Below are 19,442 nucleotides of genomic sequence, written 5' to 3'. Positions count from 1 at the left end.
ATTGCAGCCTTTGGGGGTGTGACCCGGTGAGCCTTGCCTCTGCCCCCACCCCCTCTCCAGGCCACCCCCAGGTCCCAGGACCACAGACATGATGCTGAAGTCTGGGTGGCCTCAGCCCAGGAGCGTCTGTCTGGCTGAAGCTTCCAATAGGTCAGAGAAGAGGGGGCCATGAGGCCGATTGGTACCTGCAGCCACAGGATCTCTGGTCTTGAGATATTTTCTCTCGTTTACTTCATCTTTTATTCTTCCAGAGATTAAGTATTTTTATTATGAAAAATTTCAAACATACAAAGCAAGGTGAGATAACTTTCCAGTGAACACCCACCACCTAGGTTCTGCCATTAGCATCTGGCTCTCTTTGCTTTTCACTCATCGCTTCATCCTCCTCTTCACCCACGATTGAGTCCTGATTCTGGAAGCCTAGGGTGGAGGGAAGAGAGGGCCATCATCAGGTGAAGCAGCCCCCAGCTGACCATCTCGGGCTGCAGTCTGCCCCAGTTGCTTGTTTGTTTGGGGTCGTATCCCCCGCTCCATCCCTCAGCTTTAATTACTCTCCACCTTTCTCCCTCCTCTCATCATCCACACTCGTTCTCAGCATCCTCATTCATGAGACGTTGACTCCACTCAGTCTTACACAGGGAAAGGGATTCTAAAGCTCAGGAGGTCCAGCCCCACAGAGTGAATACACCCCTCCCTCGGCCATTTGCTACATCCTCACAGACACTCTATATAATAATTCTGCAGGATAATCACAGTAATAATAAGTTCTGTGGCATAATCACAGCTGTCATTTGTACGATGACTTGGAGTTACAAAAGGCTTTGACGCACAACCCGGCTCGCAGAGAAAACGGTCACATCTGTGAAGCATGTTGGGGTTAACCAGAACAGCCGGTCCGCGGGTTGTGGCACCCCAGACTCTGCTCACTGCCCCTGCCTTGAGGGGTGTCTCAGCACACGAGTGACCTATTCCAGGCGTGGCTGGGAAGTTACCGACTGAGGAAGTTGACCAATAACCCTCAACCTCAATTTTCTCTTCTGAAGAATGGGGATAGTGACACTGCCTCAAAGAATTACTGTGAAAAATAAAATGGGATAATTCACTGAGCCCTTTGCTAACCAATTTATGTCCCTCATGTAATTTAACCCCGTCACTAACCCCTTGTGGGAGGAACTGTTATTTCCCCTATTGTAACGCTGAGAAAACCAAAGTCCAAACACAGTAAAACACCTCTGCTGAGGTGACAGTTAAGTAAGAGGCAGTGCCGGGACCTGAGTCTGGGCTGGTCTGGCTGCAGTGCTCGCCCTTTGACCTCCATACCAGTGGTTCCCAGCGATTTTGTGCCCCAGGAACACCCTGCGATATCTGGAGACGTTTTTGGTGGTGACAAGTGAGTGGTCCAGCATCCAGCAGATAGAGAGCAAGGATGCTGCCACATATCCTACAATGCCCCCGACAGCCCTCCCCAGCAGAGAATTATCCAGCGCAATGTCAACAGTGCCGAGGATGAGAAAACCTGGATAAACAAAAATCCAAAGAGGAGGCCCAGGGGTGGGAGCATTGATTGCTGTTCGAGGATAAGGCCCTGAGGAGGGGGTCAGGCACCCAGCAAGAGGAACATTCCAGTGGGGACACAGATGACAGCCTACCCATGGGGCACCGTCCCTGTGAATCAGGCACCATCCTTGTTGCCTGAGAAGCCCTCACTCCCCTTTGACAAGAGTCTGTGGGTCCAAAGCCACGCTCAAGTCCTTTTCCTACAGTATCTTTTGTGCCAAAGATGCTAAACTCCCTCGACAAGCTGTTTGAAGCCTGCCGTCCCCCTGGCCACAGCTGGGCTCTGAAGCTCTGGTGCTGGACAGTGAGAGAAACCAAGCATTCCGTAAAGAGGGAAGAGTGACAAGCCGACCAAGGAGCAGAAAGAAATTGCTGTTGTCACTGCCCTTCATTGTGACTCCTCATGGCTGCTCATTCCAAAGCCTCTGCAAGAGGAGGGGCCCAGGGAGCAGAGCAGCCCGCACCTGGCCGTGGTACCCAGCGCAGGGTCGGCGGAGCTTCTGCTCAGGTACTGATGTCGAGAGGGATGCACAAGCAGCCGCCGACATCCAGGTGAGGCAGGAAGACCCTCAGGAGGGGAAGAGGGGCCTGGTCAGGTCGACTGTGCTTATCAGCAAGAGAACAAGTCCAGGAGAGGCGACAATGGGGAAGAGCAGTTTACAGAATAGCTCCACGGACGAGATCATTAAATTATCGCGTGTGTGAGAGAGAGATCCATAAACGGTCACCAAAAGAGCAAGTGGGGGGCGATCCTGAGTGATAGGGTTTTGAATAATTTCTGTTATCTTTACGCTTTCTGGATTTCCTTACTAATAAGGAATTACTGTTTGTAGAACGTGAAACACCTGTTATACTGGGGGTGGTGTGGGGAGAGGAGGAGGTGTGGACGGGGTGTGTGGGGGAGCAGAAGCCAGTCGTGGGGCTTCCAGACAGGCCTGAGTCCTAACCGCGGCTCAGGGGCTCCGTGCCTGGGGCCTTCGCTGGAGAGAAGCTCATCGACCTGCCCCAGGAGCTGGCTGGCCCATCCTGGCAGGAGTGGGGAGGAAACATTGACAAGAAAGGCCTGTCCCACCTCAGCCCTGGCTGGGCGGGGCTCAGCGAGCCAGCTGGCTGCTCTCCCGCTGAAGCGACTGTCCCTTAGGCAGCTGGTCCAACTGCACGTTCTAAACCAGGAATGGCTCCTCGGCAGAAACAAACTCCTGGCAGAGACATGTCCAGGCCCCAGTGCAGAGGCACAGAATCGCAACATCGCATGGCGGCCGTGACCCCAGAAGTCATCGCCTAGTCGAACTCCGGTCCTTCCTGGGGCTTGAATTTCCTCTGTCATGTTGTGGGTCATTCTGGGCTTGTGCCACCCAAGGGCCAGGGAACCCACTTTAGGGTTCAGGTTGCTCTGTTTTTAGACAGTGCTAATGTTGGGGAGTGCCTCCTGCTGAGCTCAAATTGGCCTCCCTCTTGCCTCCACACTGTGGTCCAGACAGAACAATTAGACTCCGCCCTCCTCTCCTCTGTTTATAAATGGTTCTGAGGGCTTCCATCACCTTCATATCAGGTTTAAAGTTGTTTCCCGGGGGCACGAAATCCCTCAGCCTTTGGGTTCTAAGGACCACAGGTCAATAGTCTCTAACACAGCAGGAAGGGGAGGAATCGGGGAACCTCGTGGACCCAAACAGCGGGATGAGGCAGGTGCTGAGCTCGGCTGACTGAGCACAGAGGGCGTCTCAGAGACCCGCCAGGCCTCTCCTCTGCCCTCCTTGCGTCTGCGCCTCCTCTCTCGGTCTCTCAGGCCTCTCCTCTGCCCTCCTTGCATCTGCGCCTCCTCTCTCAGTCTCTCCAGGCCACCTGGTGGGCAGGACTTTGCCCCACAGCTCCTGAGTTTACTTCTTCTGGTTACAACGTCCAATCCAGGCCAATCTGAATCTCTCAGTCCCAATTCCAACCTCCTGAGAGGTTATTCTTGGCCCAGGCTGGATCCAGTTTGACCCTCTGGGGTCAGGGGAGAGGGATAGAATGTGTGCACACACAGCTCCAGAGACATCTGGTGGGCAGAAGCCCTTCTGTGATCCAGACAGACGCCCCAGCAAGTGCCCACGTCAGCCCCCTGCAGACCCCTCTTACGTCATCCCTCAGCTCCCTTCCTCTTGCTGCTTCTCTGTCTCTTGCTCCTTCCTCCGCCACTCCTTCCTTCTTAGGAAGTCAGTGAAGTGTAGGATTAGACCTCAAGTTCTACAGCCAGACTGCCTGGCTGCACGTCCTGTCCTATCACTGGTGGCTGTGTGTCCTTGGGCAAGTTACTTCCCTTCTCTGTATCTCCAATTCATCTTTTATAAACGGGTGCAGTAAAAATGCCTGCCTTGTAGGACTGTTATGATCATGAAATGAACTCATAGAAGCAAAGCACTCAGAACAGTGCCTGGGTGTAACAATCACTGCTTCAGCGTTGGGCATGATGGTTCCATGCCCGTCCCACCATGCCAGGAACACTGGACGCTTTAGTCAGGGGCTCCAGAGAAACAGAACCAACAGGATACGTGTGTAAAGAGATTTATTACAAGGAAGTGGCTCATGCAATTATGAAGCCCGGGAAGTCCCAAATCTGCAGTTTGTGTGCTGGAGACCCGGAAGACGCAAGTCCCAGTTGGAAGGCCTGAGACCCAGGAGAGCTGGTGGTGGGAGTTCCAGCCTGAGGGCAGGAGAAGGCTGATGTCCCAGCTCAAGCACTCAGGCAGAACCCTCTTACTCAGCTTTTTTTCTATTCGGGTCTTCAACTGAATGGATGAGGCCCATTCACATTAGAGAAGGCAATCAGCTTTACTTAGTCTACCAACTCAAATGTTCATCTCATCCAGGCATACTGTCACGGACGCACTCAGAGTAGTATTTGACCAAATGTCTGGGCATTCTGTGGCTCAGTCACATTGACACATAAAATTATCCATCACACTGGACAACCAGCAGCCCCCCAAACAAGCATAAATAATCCCACAAAACAATGCTTACATTATATTATACGTTTTTAGAATGGCTGCGTATTTTGCAGCTCCCATCATCACATCCATTTCTCCCCTGATTAAACCTGGCTTTGGCTAGATGACTTGCTTTGGCTACTTGGGAATTAACAAATGAATTGCAAAGAGATCATGGAAAAGGGGTTGCCCTCTGTATCTGCTTTTGGAACCCAGCCTCCGTGTGAGGAAGCCTGGACTGGCATGCTAGATGCTGGGGACATGTGGCCCAGAAGCCCTGTTGCTCCAGCTCATCACCAGATATGTGATGGGCCATCAGAGATCCTTCTCCAGCTCCAGTCCAGCCAGCCCAGATCAGAAGAGCCACTCAGCCAAGCCACAGAATCTTAAGAAGGAAAGAAGCATTACTTTTTTTAAGCCAGGAAGATTTCTGGGTGGTTTCTTACACAACAATAGATAACCAATGCATAAATTGGTACCAGAAGCGGGATGTAGCTGTAACAGAAACTCAGAACAAAGTTCGGCACTGGCTTTGGGACTGGCTGGCAAGGAGAAGGTGGAAAGGCTATGAGGAAACTGTTAACAAAGCCTGGAAAAATGACGAGTACATCATTAGTGCAGACCAGAAAATCACTGAAGAAACTAGAATAGCAGGCTGGAAAATGATGACCCGTGTTGGGCTGCAGTAACACAATTGACAAGGTGTTGCCTACAATAACGTGAAAGATAGAAAACAACTGATAGGCTTGTGGAAATGGCTGAAGAGATCTCCAAACAGATGTCAACAGTGTAAGCTGGATGCCTTCAGCCGTAGTAACGGAGAGATGAGCTCAAGAAGGAACTGCTCTGTTTGCAAGCAGAATTTAAAGGGCGTTTAGAAGAACCAGGACTTCCTAGATTGGAAAAATAAAATGATTTCACATTTTCAGTCTCTCCAGAGGGTCAAAGAATCTCAAAGTAAGAAATGGCTCAGGGCAAAGAACAAATCAAGGATATGGCTGTAAGACTCTTTGTTAAGACTTCTGAAATATTTAATTTAAGGGGATATCTAACGTGAAATAATAGAAAAATACATACATTGGTATTTTCTGGGTCCTGGCACAGGGCTCCTAAAACCCTTGGAATTTCCTAACTGATAAGAGCGCTAGGAGCATCTTTTGTCCTAATATTTGACCTTGACCCCAGTTCCTGACACAGGGCTCCTGAATCCCTTGGAGTTCCCTGGGTGATAGGAGCATCTCTTGTTCCAATGAGGCGACTCTGGGCCAGCTCCTGGATGGGGGGTGGTCACCAGAGAGCCTACACCATGATGTTCGTGGAGCTCCCAGCCTGGTGAACACATCCAAGTACCAGGAGGGTAGCACACTCCAACTGCACAGGGACAGAAGCTCCTGCACTCAGGACCCTCCCAGACCCGGCCCTATGCATCTCTTCATCCGGCTGTTCATCTGTATCCTTTATCACACCCTTTAATAAACTGGTAAACGTAAGTAGATGTTTCCCTGAGTTCTGTGAGCTGTTGTAGCAAATAATCAAGTCCAAAGGGGAGGAGGTCACAGGAACCTCCAATTTGTAGCCAAGTCAGACAGAAGTTGCGGGTAACCTGGGGACCCACGCCCTGTGATTGGCATTTGAAACGGGGGCAGTCTCACGGGACTGAGCCCTGAGGCTGTGGGATCTAACTCTGTCTCCGGGTGGATAGTGTCAAAACGGAGTGAAATTGCAGGACACCCAGCTGGTGTCACAGAACTGCGTGATGTGGGAACAAACCCACTCATCTGGTGTCGGAAGTGTTGTGAGCGTGGTGGTGGGTGAGAGTAAAGGAGACACTGGGAGGACTGAGGTGTCTTCACACCCAGCAGACCCTCTCAGCGAGACAGGGGGCTTGTAGGATTCTGCAGGTTGCAGCCCCACAGAAGGCTATGCTATGAGTAAGTCAGGAAGGAGAAGCCTGTCTGTCTAAAAAAGAATGTTAGACGTAGCTTTTGTCTAACGGAGTGGACTAGAATCCAATTCAAGGACCATAAGGGAGTTATGTCAGCATGAACTAAAACAGACTGAGACAATTCAAAACAAAAAAGAGTCACTTTGCTCTTGACCTTCTAGGAGTGGGAAGCAGGCAGAGAAAGCTAGCCAGCGGAAAACATTGCTATTTCTTCTAGAGAAGAACGAGCATCTCAGAGGGCTCCCTCATGAGCGCAGGGCCAGCCCCTGAGAGTAGGGGCCTCGCTTGCCTCACCCTAGTTCTGGGCTTCTAGGACCATCTCTGTCATTAACTATAGTGTGTCCCTGGGCAGATGACTGAATTCCTGGGCCTGTGATTTGTCATCAGTAAAATGAAGGACTTGGACAAGTGAATCTTAACATTTTCTGAGAAATTTATTAAGTAATGAGGTCCTCTCTGCCACTCTGACCCGAGAGCTCTAACAGTGGAAAATCAGAAACAGACAAAGGAGAATAAAGCATGTGGCCAAAAAGCCAGGAAGAAATGGCTGGCCGCAAGGTGTCCTCTAAGCAAGGGGGAAGAGAGGACCTCGTCGTTATCGACATCAGCTATAAGTGGAAAAAAACTAATTCATCTGAGAACAGAGCTGGCATCATGGCAGTTAAAATGTCCTGGAACGTGCCGTACAGGTAGGTGAGTCATGGACCAGGCGTCAGAACGTCACCGTGCAAGCCACCTTGTGGAGCAGGCCTGGTTCCCGCAGGAGCCTTCCATTTACACCCATCAGTTCCAGCAGGAGAGAAGATGCTGTGTACTAACCCGGGGATTTCAGTGACTTCACAGAACAGAAGTTTCTTTCTAGCTCAAGCAAAGCCTACTTAGTGGAGGGCGTGGGGATGGGTGCTCTGCTCCATGCATCTTTCAGGGACCTAGGCTGATGGAGACTGTGCCATCTACAACAGGAGGCTCCCTCTTGGAGGCGGGTATCCAGCCTGGGGGGTCTGTCTCTTCCCCTTCTCCTTTAATGGAAACTTCTCCCCGCCTTTCCCTGTCCCATCAGGTGAGAGCACATCCCTTTTCTCCTCACCATGGCCACCCCCATGTTCCCAATGCGTCGCATCTTCTCACAGAGGACAGCCCCTCGGGGATTTTACTGTTCTCACTGCTTTTCTTCTGAAAATCTGTCTCTGCCATTTTTATCTTTTCTATCCTCAGAGATGAGAGGAAGGAGGAGTGGAGAAAGATGCTAAGTAGACAAAAGAGAAGGGAAGGCTGTAAATAACTTTATCCCATAACACATGCCCATTGGGCTATTGTAAGACTTACATAAGGCGATATATGTGCAAAGCCCAGGTCAGTGGAGGACGGATGAATGCCTCGTCTCTCTTAGCCCCCTCCCTTCTCTTCCACGCCCCACCTCGCCTCTCTTCCAGCCACACAGACCCCCTTGGAATTCACCTCAGTCCTTCACATCCCTTTGGAGCCGCGCTTTCTGTTCCCTCTGACAGGAGTGCCACTTCCTTTCTTGACCTTTTGAGGACCTCTTACTCAGTCCACAAAATCAGCTCGAGTCTTAACAGTTCTGGAAAGCCCTCTAGGTCCCAGGCCAACAACGCCGTCTGCTGTCTTCCTCTGTGTTCCCGTCTCTCTACTATTAGCACTCATCTGTTGCTAGAATTATTGCTTTCATCTCACTTCCTGACCAGCCCCGAAGGGCCTCAAGGGCAGGGAACATGTTCTCGTGTCTGTAGCCTCCACTCCTGGCACAGAATTTGCCACGGGGCAGAGAAAGAAAGAAGGTGAGAAAGAAAGAGACGAGAAGGAAGGGAAGGAGGCTGCAGACACTGGCTGGTTGCTTCTGAGCATCCTTTCCCACCTCTCTGCATTCCTGGGGACTCACCCTTCCCTGTGCGCAGTCCCAGTGTTTGGGAATGACTGTCCCCCCCCCCACCCCAGGATTGGCCCTGATTGGCCCAAAGGAATCACAGTGTCCCGATACCCTCCCTGTTGGGGTTGGTTCAAAGGTGAGTGTGTGACCCAATCAGAGACATTGTCTGAGTCTTCAGAGAAAGACAAACCTCCTTCTTCTATAAGAGGTACCAGGGTTACTTTTTGCTTCCTGATCGACATGAATAAGGAAGAGTGTAGCCCTGGGAGCTGCTGGCACCATCTTGTACTTCAAGGGGAAAATCTGTCTGAGAATGAAGCAAACACTTAGGAGAGAAAGGCCAGAAATGGAGAGAGAAAAAAACCAAAAACACTACATCCTGATCACAGTGTCTGAGCCCTGGATCAAGCCACGCCTGAAAGTGTGAACCCCTGGCTTTCAGATAAGAAAGTTCTCTTTATTATTAAAGCCAGTTTCAATTGGGTTTTCTGCTACTGGCAACATAAAGAGTCCTAACTGATACAAGAATTGAAGAAAGGAAGAAGTTAAATTTTCTCCCCTAAAATGCCCAAGATAAACATACTCTGGTATTTAAAGGAATAAGTTTCACTTATCTGGAAAATTCATTTACAGAAAATTTTTTATTCCTCAGTGATGTCGATGAGAAAGACATTGCCGTACCTATCTTCCCAACTAGATAATAAGCTCATTAAACAGAGAAACTATTTCTTCATTCACTTCTTCATTTATTTGGCAAATATTGAACCTCTTCTAAAAGTCAGGCACTGGGCCGACACAAGAAGAAGATCAAGTCTCTGTCGAGTGGAGGAGATGGGCACATCTGTTCATCCTCCCTAGTAGCCACACAGAGCCCCACGCATGGAGAGCGGGCAATAAAAATTGATGAATAATTCCATGACTGCTTCGGCGCAGCTGCACAGCAGCTGAGAGCCGGTTACCAGGAACAAGAAGAGAGTCGGAAGTTGGAGACTGGAAAGAATGCTAATCCGGTCCAGGTTGAAGGAACCGTAAAGGGAGTTATAGAAGAGAAGGCCATTTGCGAGACCTGGTCAGTCAGCAAAGACTTGAGTCCAGGGACTGGCTGAAAGAGAACCGACCCGTCACAGACAGACTTGCTGGGAGATTGGGAGGAGCCGAGAGAGAAAGCACGGGGCTTCCCTAGGCCCAGAGTGAGGTGAGTGTCAGCAGACCAGGCCAGGGAGGAGCGCCGGGAACAGAGAAGCCCTGAGCATCCTGATGAACCGGGTCCAGTGGAGTCAAAGCAGATTCTGTGCACATTCCCTCCTCCTGGCTCTCCCGGCAGCCGCCGCCACCAGCACTCACTCTGTGAACCCCACCCAAAAGCCTTCTGTGGCCCTCCCCGCCTGAGGAATACACCGCTCACCCTGGCGTTGATGCTTGCCCACATCAGTCTCCAACCGACTTCTAGACTCATTTCTCACCGTTAATCCACGTGGAACTTGGGCAGTCATATTATACTTTATTTACATTTTCTCTCTCCTACTGTCTCCTGGGCAGGGACGATATGTACTCACCCTTGTGGCCCCAGCATCTAGATGGCGCTTGGTGTCTAAGCTCTAGCTAAGTGACTGGCGAGCCACGGTGGTCAAACGGCCTGGTGGGTAAGCAAGGGGCCCCAGTTTGACATCTGGTTCCTGTGGAATTTGGGGCAAGTCATCTGATTTCTGCATTCGAAATTCCTCATGCCTGCGTGGTGATCTCTGTTGCAGGGACCTCGGCTGCTGTGAGGGTTACGGGAAACAGCACATGGAAAGCAGAGAGACCTGTACCTGGCAGGAAGGGCTTAATTTAAAGCTCGGTATTACCACTGCCTGAATTTGGCAAATTTAAGGCTAAGCTCCAACAACTTTAAAATCCCAGGCCAACCTTCAGAGTAGGAGCCTGTACAATCAAGCATCGTAACAGCTGCTGGTCCCGTTTGTATGTGGAGCACTTTGTGGTTAACAAGGCGCGCTGTACCATTCTCAGTATCCGTGGCTCAGCCCCGGCAGGCGGGGAATCGACATTTAATAAACGTCCGCACGACAGGATGCGGAAGCTGCCAGCCTGTTCTCGGCGTGGGTGGACACCAGGGATTAGTTTCCTGGGGCTGCTGGAACAAACCACTGCAAATGGGGTGGTTTAAAGCGACAGGAATTATTCCCTGGCAGCTCCCAAGGCCAGAAGTCGGAAATCAAGATGCTGACAGGATCCCCACCTCCCAGAAGGTCTGGAGGAGAAGCCTCCTCGCCTCTTCCCCCTGCTGTGGCTGCAGGTGTCCTTGGCTCATGGCAGCATCCCTCCAGCCTCTGCCTCTGTCTTCGCCTCCTCTGTGCATCTGTGTCGGCTTCTCTTCTGTCTCCGATCAAACACTTGTCATTCGGTTTACAGTCCACTTGGGAAATCCAGGATGGTTTCATCTCCAGATCCTTAGTTTCAGCTACAAAGATACTTTTTCCAAGTAAGGTCACCTTCACAGGTCCCAGGTGGACCGATATGTTGAGGGGCCCCTTTCTACCCTTTCCACCAGGCATGAGCTCAGAGTAGACCCCTTGCTCTGGCAAGAGCCACTGGGTCTTCCCAGATATGCCCCAGTAGGGGGCCGGGCACTCCTTTCCACAGGGAAATGTGCAGCAAGGCCACCCCTCCCTGACAGATTTTGATGCCGGGTTGAGGGGAAGGAAGCTGCTGTGAACCCGGATCTGTGTCCCTGGGAGTCAGAGTGAGGCCTTGGGGTGTGGAAGTTAGAGCCTGAGCACGGCGGGCAGGTAGGAGACTCAGCAAGGCTTCTCCCAGGGCTGAGGCTGTGTGGCGTCAGCACGAGGGCTCTGAAGGCGAGGCTGGAAGACTTGGACCCATCCTCCCAGCACAGAGCTCGGATTTGAGAAGCTCCGTGAGGGTGACCTCAGAGAGTGCCACCTTGGAGGCAAGTGAAAGGGCGTGAGGAGGGTTGGTGAGGGTCCCAGGGCCAGGGTGTCACTGGGGTTGACAGAGGAGAGCCAGGCGCCACCAGGTGAGTGTGAGGAGCCTGGTGGAGCCTCGTTCACTCCCTCCGTTGGGCATTTGAAGGCAGGCGAGTCTGAGGAAGCTCCCAGCTCACTGGGTGGGGACGAGTCGGCCAAGAGGGAGGTGAGGAAGGGCCCACGGGGGAGCCAACAGACCCTGCAAACAGGGGCGTGTGAGGATGTAAGCTGGAAACACCCCTGAGCTAGACATCTTAGGAGCTGGCGTTTCACTGAGCGCTTACTCCTTCCTCGGCACTCTTCTCAGATATCACACGAGTAATTCTTGTGGTCTCAGTAACAATCTTAGGAGGTGAATAGTCTCGTCCCCTTCTACAGATGAGGAAAGTGAGGCAAGAGAGACTACATAACAGTAGTCACTAGTAGGTCACAGAGCTAGTAGGTAGGCAGCAGAGCTGGCTGGATCCCAGGCCATCTGGCTTCCGAGTCCAGGCTCGTCTCCACCACACACCGGCTGCCAGGCATGCTGGTTATGTCGGAGGCAATGAGAGGATCTCACTGAATCCTGACGGCTTCCCTGTAAAGGCCAGGCAGGCATTACTGTCCATCTTGCAGACTAGGAAACATGCTCAGAGGAAGTGGGTGACTCGGCTAACTTCGACCAGCTGGAGTGTAGCCACGCAGCTGTCGGGACCCGGACCCCCGGCCTATCCAATTCCATTTCCTCCCTCCAGGCCGCCTTCGGCTGAAGCGCTGGGCCCAAGCATCGCGGTGGTTAGTGCTGAAACCTTGCACCTCTATCTTCTCAGGGGCATCCCGGGCTTCTGATTCACTCAAACCAACGTTTATTGAGCTCCTGCTCTACTCCAGGAGTGCAGAGGGATGGGGAGCTCAATGTTGGGGGATGTCCTGGTCACTAGACCCCCCCCCACCACAGAACCAGCACCTCTCAAAAGCCTGCAAATGCTCAGTCCCGGCTACAGCCTGATGCCCAGTTGGGAATGCCGCGTGGGTGAGCCGGAAAGCCGGGGTGCTGGAGGCCACTCCAGTCCTGACCTGACAAGCAGTTAATCCTTCTGGGCCTCAACTCTCTCCTCTGTGAAGTGAGGAAATTGGGCTGAGTCATTTCTAAGATGCCACCATATACTAACTTTCTCAGAGTCTGTGATTTCCTGAATTAGTGTCCCTGCCTTAGCCTGTGACGGAAATTGATCTGGTATGATAATAGCTCTCGTGTGCTGATGATGCAGGTACAACGCGTTGTCACAGTCACCCGGTGAGATAAGTATGATTCTCCCCATTTTGCAGGGGAGGGAACGGAGACTTGGGGGTTAAGTTCTGGCCCTGTCATCCCACAGCTGGCAACATTTGAACTCAGGTCTGACTGATGCCAAAGCCCAGTGTCCCGGCTCAGAGCAATCCGTTCTGTCCACCCACCCCTATGGGGTCCCCTATGGCCCCACGTGGCCTGGAGTCCACACACAGCAACCTGATCCCACGGGGGCATTGCCAGTCTTCTTGGGCTCAGCCTGCCTTCTTGCTGAGCTGGGAAAACAAGACAGGCGTGTGGTCACTGGTCAGGACCGTGGCACCCAGGTTTCTGAGGGAGAACTCATTATGTTACAGAGATGAGAGCTTCATTCCTGACTTCTGCTGGGCTACAGCCGTGGGCCAGACCCAGCCTAATGGCCTCCTGGCTGCTGGGTCCTTGGCAGCTGCGTTAGCTGCCGGTTCCAGGGGGTTACCAACCCCCGGGTTTTGAGGTTTGCTCAGCTTTCAAGTCTGGCCACATCCAAACCCTTGCTAGGCGCTAGGCCAGCCCCAGGAAATGCCTCTGGGAGTTGCAGCTGCACCCACATAAAAACAACACCTTGGTGAGCTGCAAAGGCTGGCTCCACATGGCCGGGCTCCAGGAGTGGAAGGAGGCACAGACCCCTCAGAGAAGTCGCAGCTGAAGGTCGGGCTCAACAGAGAGGGATGGCTCACAGCAGGGCTGCCAATTCAGGAGAACTCAGACCAGCTGGAATCGCACACACAGACAACTGGAGCCACACACTGCCCGTGACCCACTTCTCCACCATTCACCCCCCCAGGCCAGGTGTGGAATCCAGCCTCGTCGCCAGCCCTGTCATCTGCTGAGTGCGTCCATCCGGAGGAGGAAGCCACAGAGTCTGGGAGTTGCATTCCTGTGTCACTACTGCTCGACCGCCTGCAAGGGGACCATTCACTCTAGTTATTCAGCCCTGTCCTGCCACCTACTAGCTGTATGGCCCCAGGAACTTACTTGCCCTCTCTGTTACCTCTGTTTCTTTATTTTTAAGAGGAGGATAGTAGCTGTGCTTCACAGGGTTGCTCTGGCATTATATGAGAGAACATACAGTCATTGTGCTTAGCATAACACCTGGCACACAGCATCTGGCACACGAGGTTAGCTGTGAGTGATCCAGAGTTCAATTCACCCATGCAGTGACTAAACACACTCTATATGTGACCACAGGCCAAGGTGGCCGGGTGCCAGGCCTCTTGTGAGGTGGTGGGCGTGCAGCTGTGAAGGTCACCCCTTTAGCATTCGCAATTTCCATAGCGTAACTACTCCCACCCGGGCAGATTGCAAGCTACAAATGTCATGTCGCTGAAGGCAGTGTCGGGAAGACATGCGCACAACGGCTCTCCTGAGCCAGTGCAGGCTGGGGCCAGCATGCCGCCGCTTCTGGGGGAAGTCCAAGCTGGGCCTCCTGGAGACTGGAACTGCAAGAGGAGAAATCAGGACCGGAGGCTTCTCCTTCCACCTGCAGGGAGCTGCTTGTCCCTCTCACTTCTTTTTTCTACCTCCTTTCTCTAGAGAGATTTCTTCTGCTTGCTTGTGCCACACTTGACCCAATCTGGGGGCTTCAGATCCTAAGGCTACCCAAGGTTTCACAGCTCACTGACTCAGCTTCCCAGCACCTGATTTCAGAAATCTGATTACCCATCTTCTCTTCCAGAGTCAGGCTATGTGAGCCAGTCTCTGGTCTCTCGCCTGGCTTTATATTCTTCATGACGCCCAACATCTATCGTTTTATTATCTGTCTTCCCATTTGAATTTAAGGTCCGTGAAGGCAGGGACACTGTATGCCTGGTCCTAGAACAATGCCTGTCACTTGATAAGTATTTATCGGACTGATGGACTGATGAATGAATGAATTCGGAGACCACTGACGCAACAACAGGTTGCCCAGCCTCAGGTAAGCTCGCCATGCCTGGTCCATTCAGCTCTGGTGAGAAAAGACCACGTCGCTCACAGGACAGGCTGTCTCCGACGCATCCAGTCCAATCATCATTTAGATTAGACTAACACTCTCCACGGAAACAACACGCACCCTGGGCCCTTGTCCCCCAGGAATTTAGATGTACCCACGGGATAGCCTGAGAACCTTCGGATAGGACATCTCACCTGGACAGTGTAGCCCTTTCCTGGTTTGAGAGATTCTTGAGTGTGATCAGTCGAGCACATTGTTGGTGGGACTTCGACTTTCCGTAAATGACGTCTGTTGCTTTGTCTATCTGGCACCCGTCCTTCTTATTCTAGCAACAGAATTCCCTTTATTCCGAGAAATCTTCCTATCCCAGCTCCATCTATCTATTTCGAGTAAGTGTCACGATGTTCTTGCAAACCCCCTTTCATGTCATAGTGGGTTAGACCAGGGGTAAGCATATCACCCCAGCTGAGCCCCCTATTTTTTCTTGACACCAATGAGAGAGGGTGGTTCAGTCTTTTTCTGGTGGTGGAAAGAAGACACAAGCTGTGGAATTTGCAAACAGTTTGTAGCCAGGATATCCACCAAGAGAAGGAAGCTGGTCTGGAGGGAAAGGCGATGACTCATGCAGAAAAATGGAGAGAGAAAATAGAGGGCGTGAGTCCTGACAGCGTTTCGTTGAGATCCAGATGAGTCTCTGTTCTTGCTGTCACGCACTGGATTCTTCACCAGCCATGTGTGACAGACCTCCCGCAGCCCCGGCCCCGGAACAATTCCTCTTTTGGTCTAAGGAAGTCCTAGCGATGATTTTCCGCCACTTTTGCTGGATTTTTGCTGACTTCCATTTCCATCGCTCTCCTTTCCTAGGTATGTAGTCGAACACTCCTGAGGGCAACCAGGAAAGCCCCCTCAGTCAGCTTTCTAGAAATTGAAACCCTGGAGCTAAATGCAGCCTGGTAGCCAGTATTCAAGGTGGGGATTGGGGACAGGAAAGGGGACTCTGGAGGAGAGCATGTGCAAGGAAACCACTCACAGAAGACCTATTTTATGTCTGACATGTTAATTTATTATGTTATGTAATCCTCACAATAACCATAAGAAGAATTATCCCCATTTTATAGAAGATAAAACTGAGGTTTGGACAGATTAAGTACTTTAGTTAAGGTCCACCCATGGTTGAGGTAGAGCAAGGATTTCAACTCAGTTGGCCCCATTCCGCCCCACCCACCCCAGGAGTTAACCCAACCAGGGGACCAGGAGTGTCTGAAGCCTTACATCTCTGGGCCCATCAAGGCCAGCGCCCCCTGCTGGCTGATCTGCCCCACAAAGGAGGAGGCAGTGCCCAGCCCCTCTTTCCCTTGCCCTCCTGTTCCACGTGTTTCCCTGACCCCGACTCGTGATGATTTCTCACGGGCGCTGCCACAAGTTACCAACGGATGGGTGGGAAGAAGGAGCCCGGCTTGTGCCTCCAGGCCCCCTTTGCCTTGAAGCACCTGAAGCGTGTAAGTGTCCAGCCTATTTAATGAAAGATGATTAGGGGAGGAGATTATGGAACCTGCCTTCGTGACGGATCTCTGTTCTCCATGACCCTTCAAAGTGAGTCTCATAATATCCAAAATCACTTTTGTGGCAATAAAAGCCAATATGAACAGAGCACGGGCCGACATGGCTCAAGCCCTGTGTGTACCTCTCTAACTGTGTGAGCTTGGACAAGTTACTGTATCTTTCTGTGCCTCACTTGCCTCGTTTAAAGGAGGAGAATAATAATACCCACCTGTGGGGTTTCCAGTGAGGACTCCATGACACAACATGTGGAAACACTTGACTCATAGCAGCCACTTCAAATGGAGCCACGGAGGGAGTTATTTTATTCTTGTCCTTCGTGGAAACAAAGACCACCACCATGGAGGAATCAGATCTTACACGGAGAATGCCAATCAGTCTCTGATAACACACTCTTCTCTGGCTGTCAGCACAGTCTCGGGAGGGCAAGAAAGGAGAGTACAAATATGTCACCTCCTCTGATGACTTTCTTTCCTAACCCAGAAAGTGAGTTAGCTTTTGGGTCCAAAAGGAGAGACCCCCAAACAAGTGTTGACTCAAGCCCTTCTTACATGAGATAGATGTCTTCTTCAAAGAATGTTCCAAAGAAGAAACTTTCATACTTATATTTTTAGCGGTGGAATCCTTTAATCAAATGAAACTGGTGAAGAGCTGCCATATCTAAAACATTAGTTCATTTTTTTACTGAGTGCTAATTTGTGCCAGACTCTCTCCCAGGCACTAATCAAAACAGAGGAAAGTGGAACTTCCCAGAGTCAAGGTGACAAATCCCTGAAGCCTGCCTATTTTTTATTTGCCTTCCCATCTTCATCCCCATCTGTTCTTGACCCCGAGAGGTCCCCAGAGCTCCCAGGCGCTCTGCGGCTCACTGTTTGAAAACTACTGTTCCACATCATGCTTGGGAGGTGGCCTCCCAGAAGACTAAGAGTTGGAGGGACGAAACTCATGCAGCTTCCACTGACTATGGAGGGGAACTGTCAGCCTTGTTCCCGCCAGAAGGTGGTGTCTGGAATCGGTAAACGATTTTCTAGAACGTTCTGAATGACGCTGTTGAGTTGAAGCCTTGCCCTTACTGTATCTGCCGCTTCCAGTGACCTGTGCCTCTTCCCTCCAGTTTATGGTTTGTGTGCTGGCTGCCTCCTAAAACTGGAGTCCCAGGCTGATCCTCAGACCGTTTGCTCAAGCTCTGATCTCTGGCCCAACTCCTGCTGGATACTAAACTCTCCAACCCTGGGCTGCAGGCCTGCTCCAACCAACACACTGCCAGTCATGAATAAGGAGACCACTCTGATTCCTTAAAAAATGGGGCCTCCACGACTGATAATGGAGGACTTTCAGGAGAGGAAGAGGAGGCCAGCCACTACACCCAACCTCTTGCCTTTTGAGGTTTTTCTACTGTATACCTGCCGTGAGCACACTAACCACACAGGATGTTACTACTTCTTCAATGCTGCAGCTCAAACATGGGCCCACGCAGGGGTTGCCCAGTAAGCCTCACTAGCAAAGACTGGCACATTCAAACACATTTTTCTTAAGACTGGTACAAACAAAACATAAATCAAAACAGAGACGGGCATGCAGCCTCATGACCTGGCTTATAGCACATGGCCCACTCTTCACCCTGAGGGCTCCTACAGCACACCTCTGCCTGGCGCCCGGCGTGCTCCTTGGAGCAGCAACCATCTCTCCCTTGTCCCTCCTAAACTCTTTGACATCCAGATCCCAGAGAATAAGCCAAGAAATCGACAATTCCCTCTCTTATCTTCCTGACTGTCTAAGCCCCACCTTCTAAGTTCTGATTTCCTGCCTCATGCTTTGTCTATACCCCACAATTATGCAGGCTATGCCTCCTCATTCACGCACGGGGGTGGTTTCATCCTAGGTCCTCAGTAGAGAAGCTGCGTCTACACAAAAGGCAGAAACGTCAGCACTGCGCAAGAGCTGTACTACACACACACATGTGGCGTCTGGATGGGGCGGGGGTGGGGACGGTCCTTGCATACTAGTCTGACACGGGGTGTGGAGTTAATGTTTCTTAGGAGCCCACTGTGGGTGAGGCATTGAGTTCTCTGCTCTCACATATTTTAAACAGTTTAAAGTAATCCTCAGAGCAATTCAATGTAACAGATACTATTATTAATCCCCTTTTACAGTGGAGAAAATGAAAGCTTAGACAGGTTAAGAAACTTGCCCAAAGTCCCTTGCTAGTAAGTGACAAAATAGAATGTTAAGCTCATGTTGCTCTAACGTCAGAATCAGGGCTCCAAAATTAACACCGACCCAAAGCTTCATGAAGATGGCTGCCAGCATCTCCTGGAGCAACATGTTTCTTTGTCCACAACCAGGGGGAGAGCGATACGCTTACAAATAATCAAAGAAAAACCCCAAGCTTCTCTCTGTTGGGCCAAGTTAGGTCACATGTCCACTCTTGAACCACAGTGGCCAAGCGGTCCTGACGATGAGATGATCCTGACGGCTTGGGACTCTAGAGCTGGATATGGTCAAGTCCATCCAAACAGCACAACTGTAACGCCATGGGTGTGTGTGTGGAAGGGATGCTGTGGAGGCAACCACCTGTCCAGTACAGCCGGGGCCTGAATCACACCCTGCCCAGAGGGAGGTCCTCTCTGATTTAGCGATATCGAGGGAAAATCTCCAGGGTCAAGTTCTGAAGTCACTTGTCAGGTCAGAGGTGCCTGTTGAGGATGAGTAAGTGCCCCTTCCAGTGGCGTGCCCCTAGGGACACACGACCTCCCAGGCTTACCTCCAGCGACACAGGGGCCGGGCCGCTCTTCCCCTAAACCTGGCGGGGTTAGAAATGAAGGGCCTCATCTGAAGTCTGAAGGACTCCTCATGGCCAACTTTAGCCTGGTTCTGCTGACCACAGGGCATGTGACACAGGGCGTGTGCTCCTGGGTCCTGAGACTCTGTCTCCCCAGCGCTGAGGTGGCAGCATGGAAGATTCCAGCTTGAACTCATTTCCTGAAATTTCCTTTGGCACAGAATAAAGAAAAAGAGAGTCATCCTTTCAACTTGGGGTAATAATCCGTGTCATATAATTATATTAAGATGGTTCCTCAAATGCCATCTTCCCACCATCTCTGTGAAATGCGTTACAGATATGGGATTAGAGGAAAGCTGAGTGCTGCCTGCAAAGAGCTTGTAAAAAGTTTCCGTTGTTATAAATGCAGAAAGGAAATACGCGTGCTAGACATTAGCTTTATGTGACGGTCCAGCTCTTCTAAGAACGATGTCCTTGTCAAGAACTCTCATTCATCATGGACCACAATTTTATACTTCTGG

At 51.3% G+C, this 19,442-nt stretch overlaps 1 long non-coding RNA gene across 1 annotated transcript; it reads right to left on the bottom strand.

Annotated features, from left to right (window-relative positions):
- Positions 1-237: 237 nt before the first annotated feature.
- Positions 238-19,131, bottom strand: LOC139079110 (uncharacterized). Its single transcript, XR_011532423.1, has 3 exons — positions 18,904-19,131; positions 16,351-16,555; positions 238-420 (listed from the first exon to the last, which is right to left on the bottom strand). It is a non-coding gene; the product is annotated as an uncharacterized lncRNA (long non-coding RNA).
- Between the last annotated feature and the right edge of the window lie 311 nt (positions 19,132-19,442).

This window comes from Equus przewalskii, chromosome 24 (assembly GCF_037783145.1).
Source record: "Equus przewalskii isolate Varuska chromosome 24, EquPr2, whole genome shotgun sequence".
NCBI classification, from domain to species: domain Eukaryota; kingdom Metazoa; phylum Chordata; class Mammalia; order Perissodactyla; family Equidae; genus Equus; species Equus przewalskii.
Note: the sequence above shows the minus strand (reverse complement) of the source record. Positions and strands in the feature narration are given on the sequence as shown.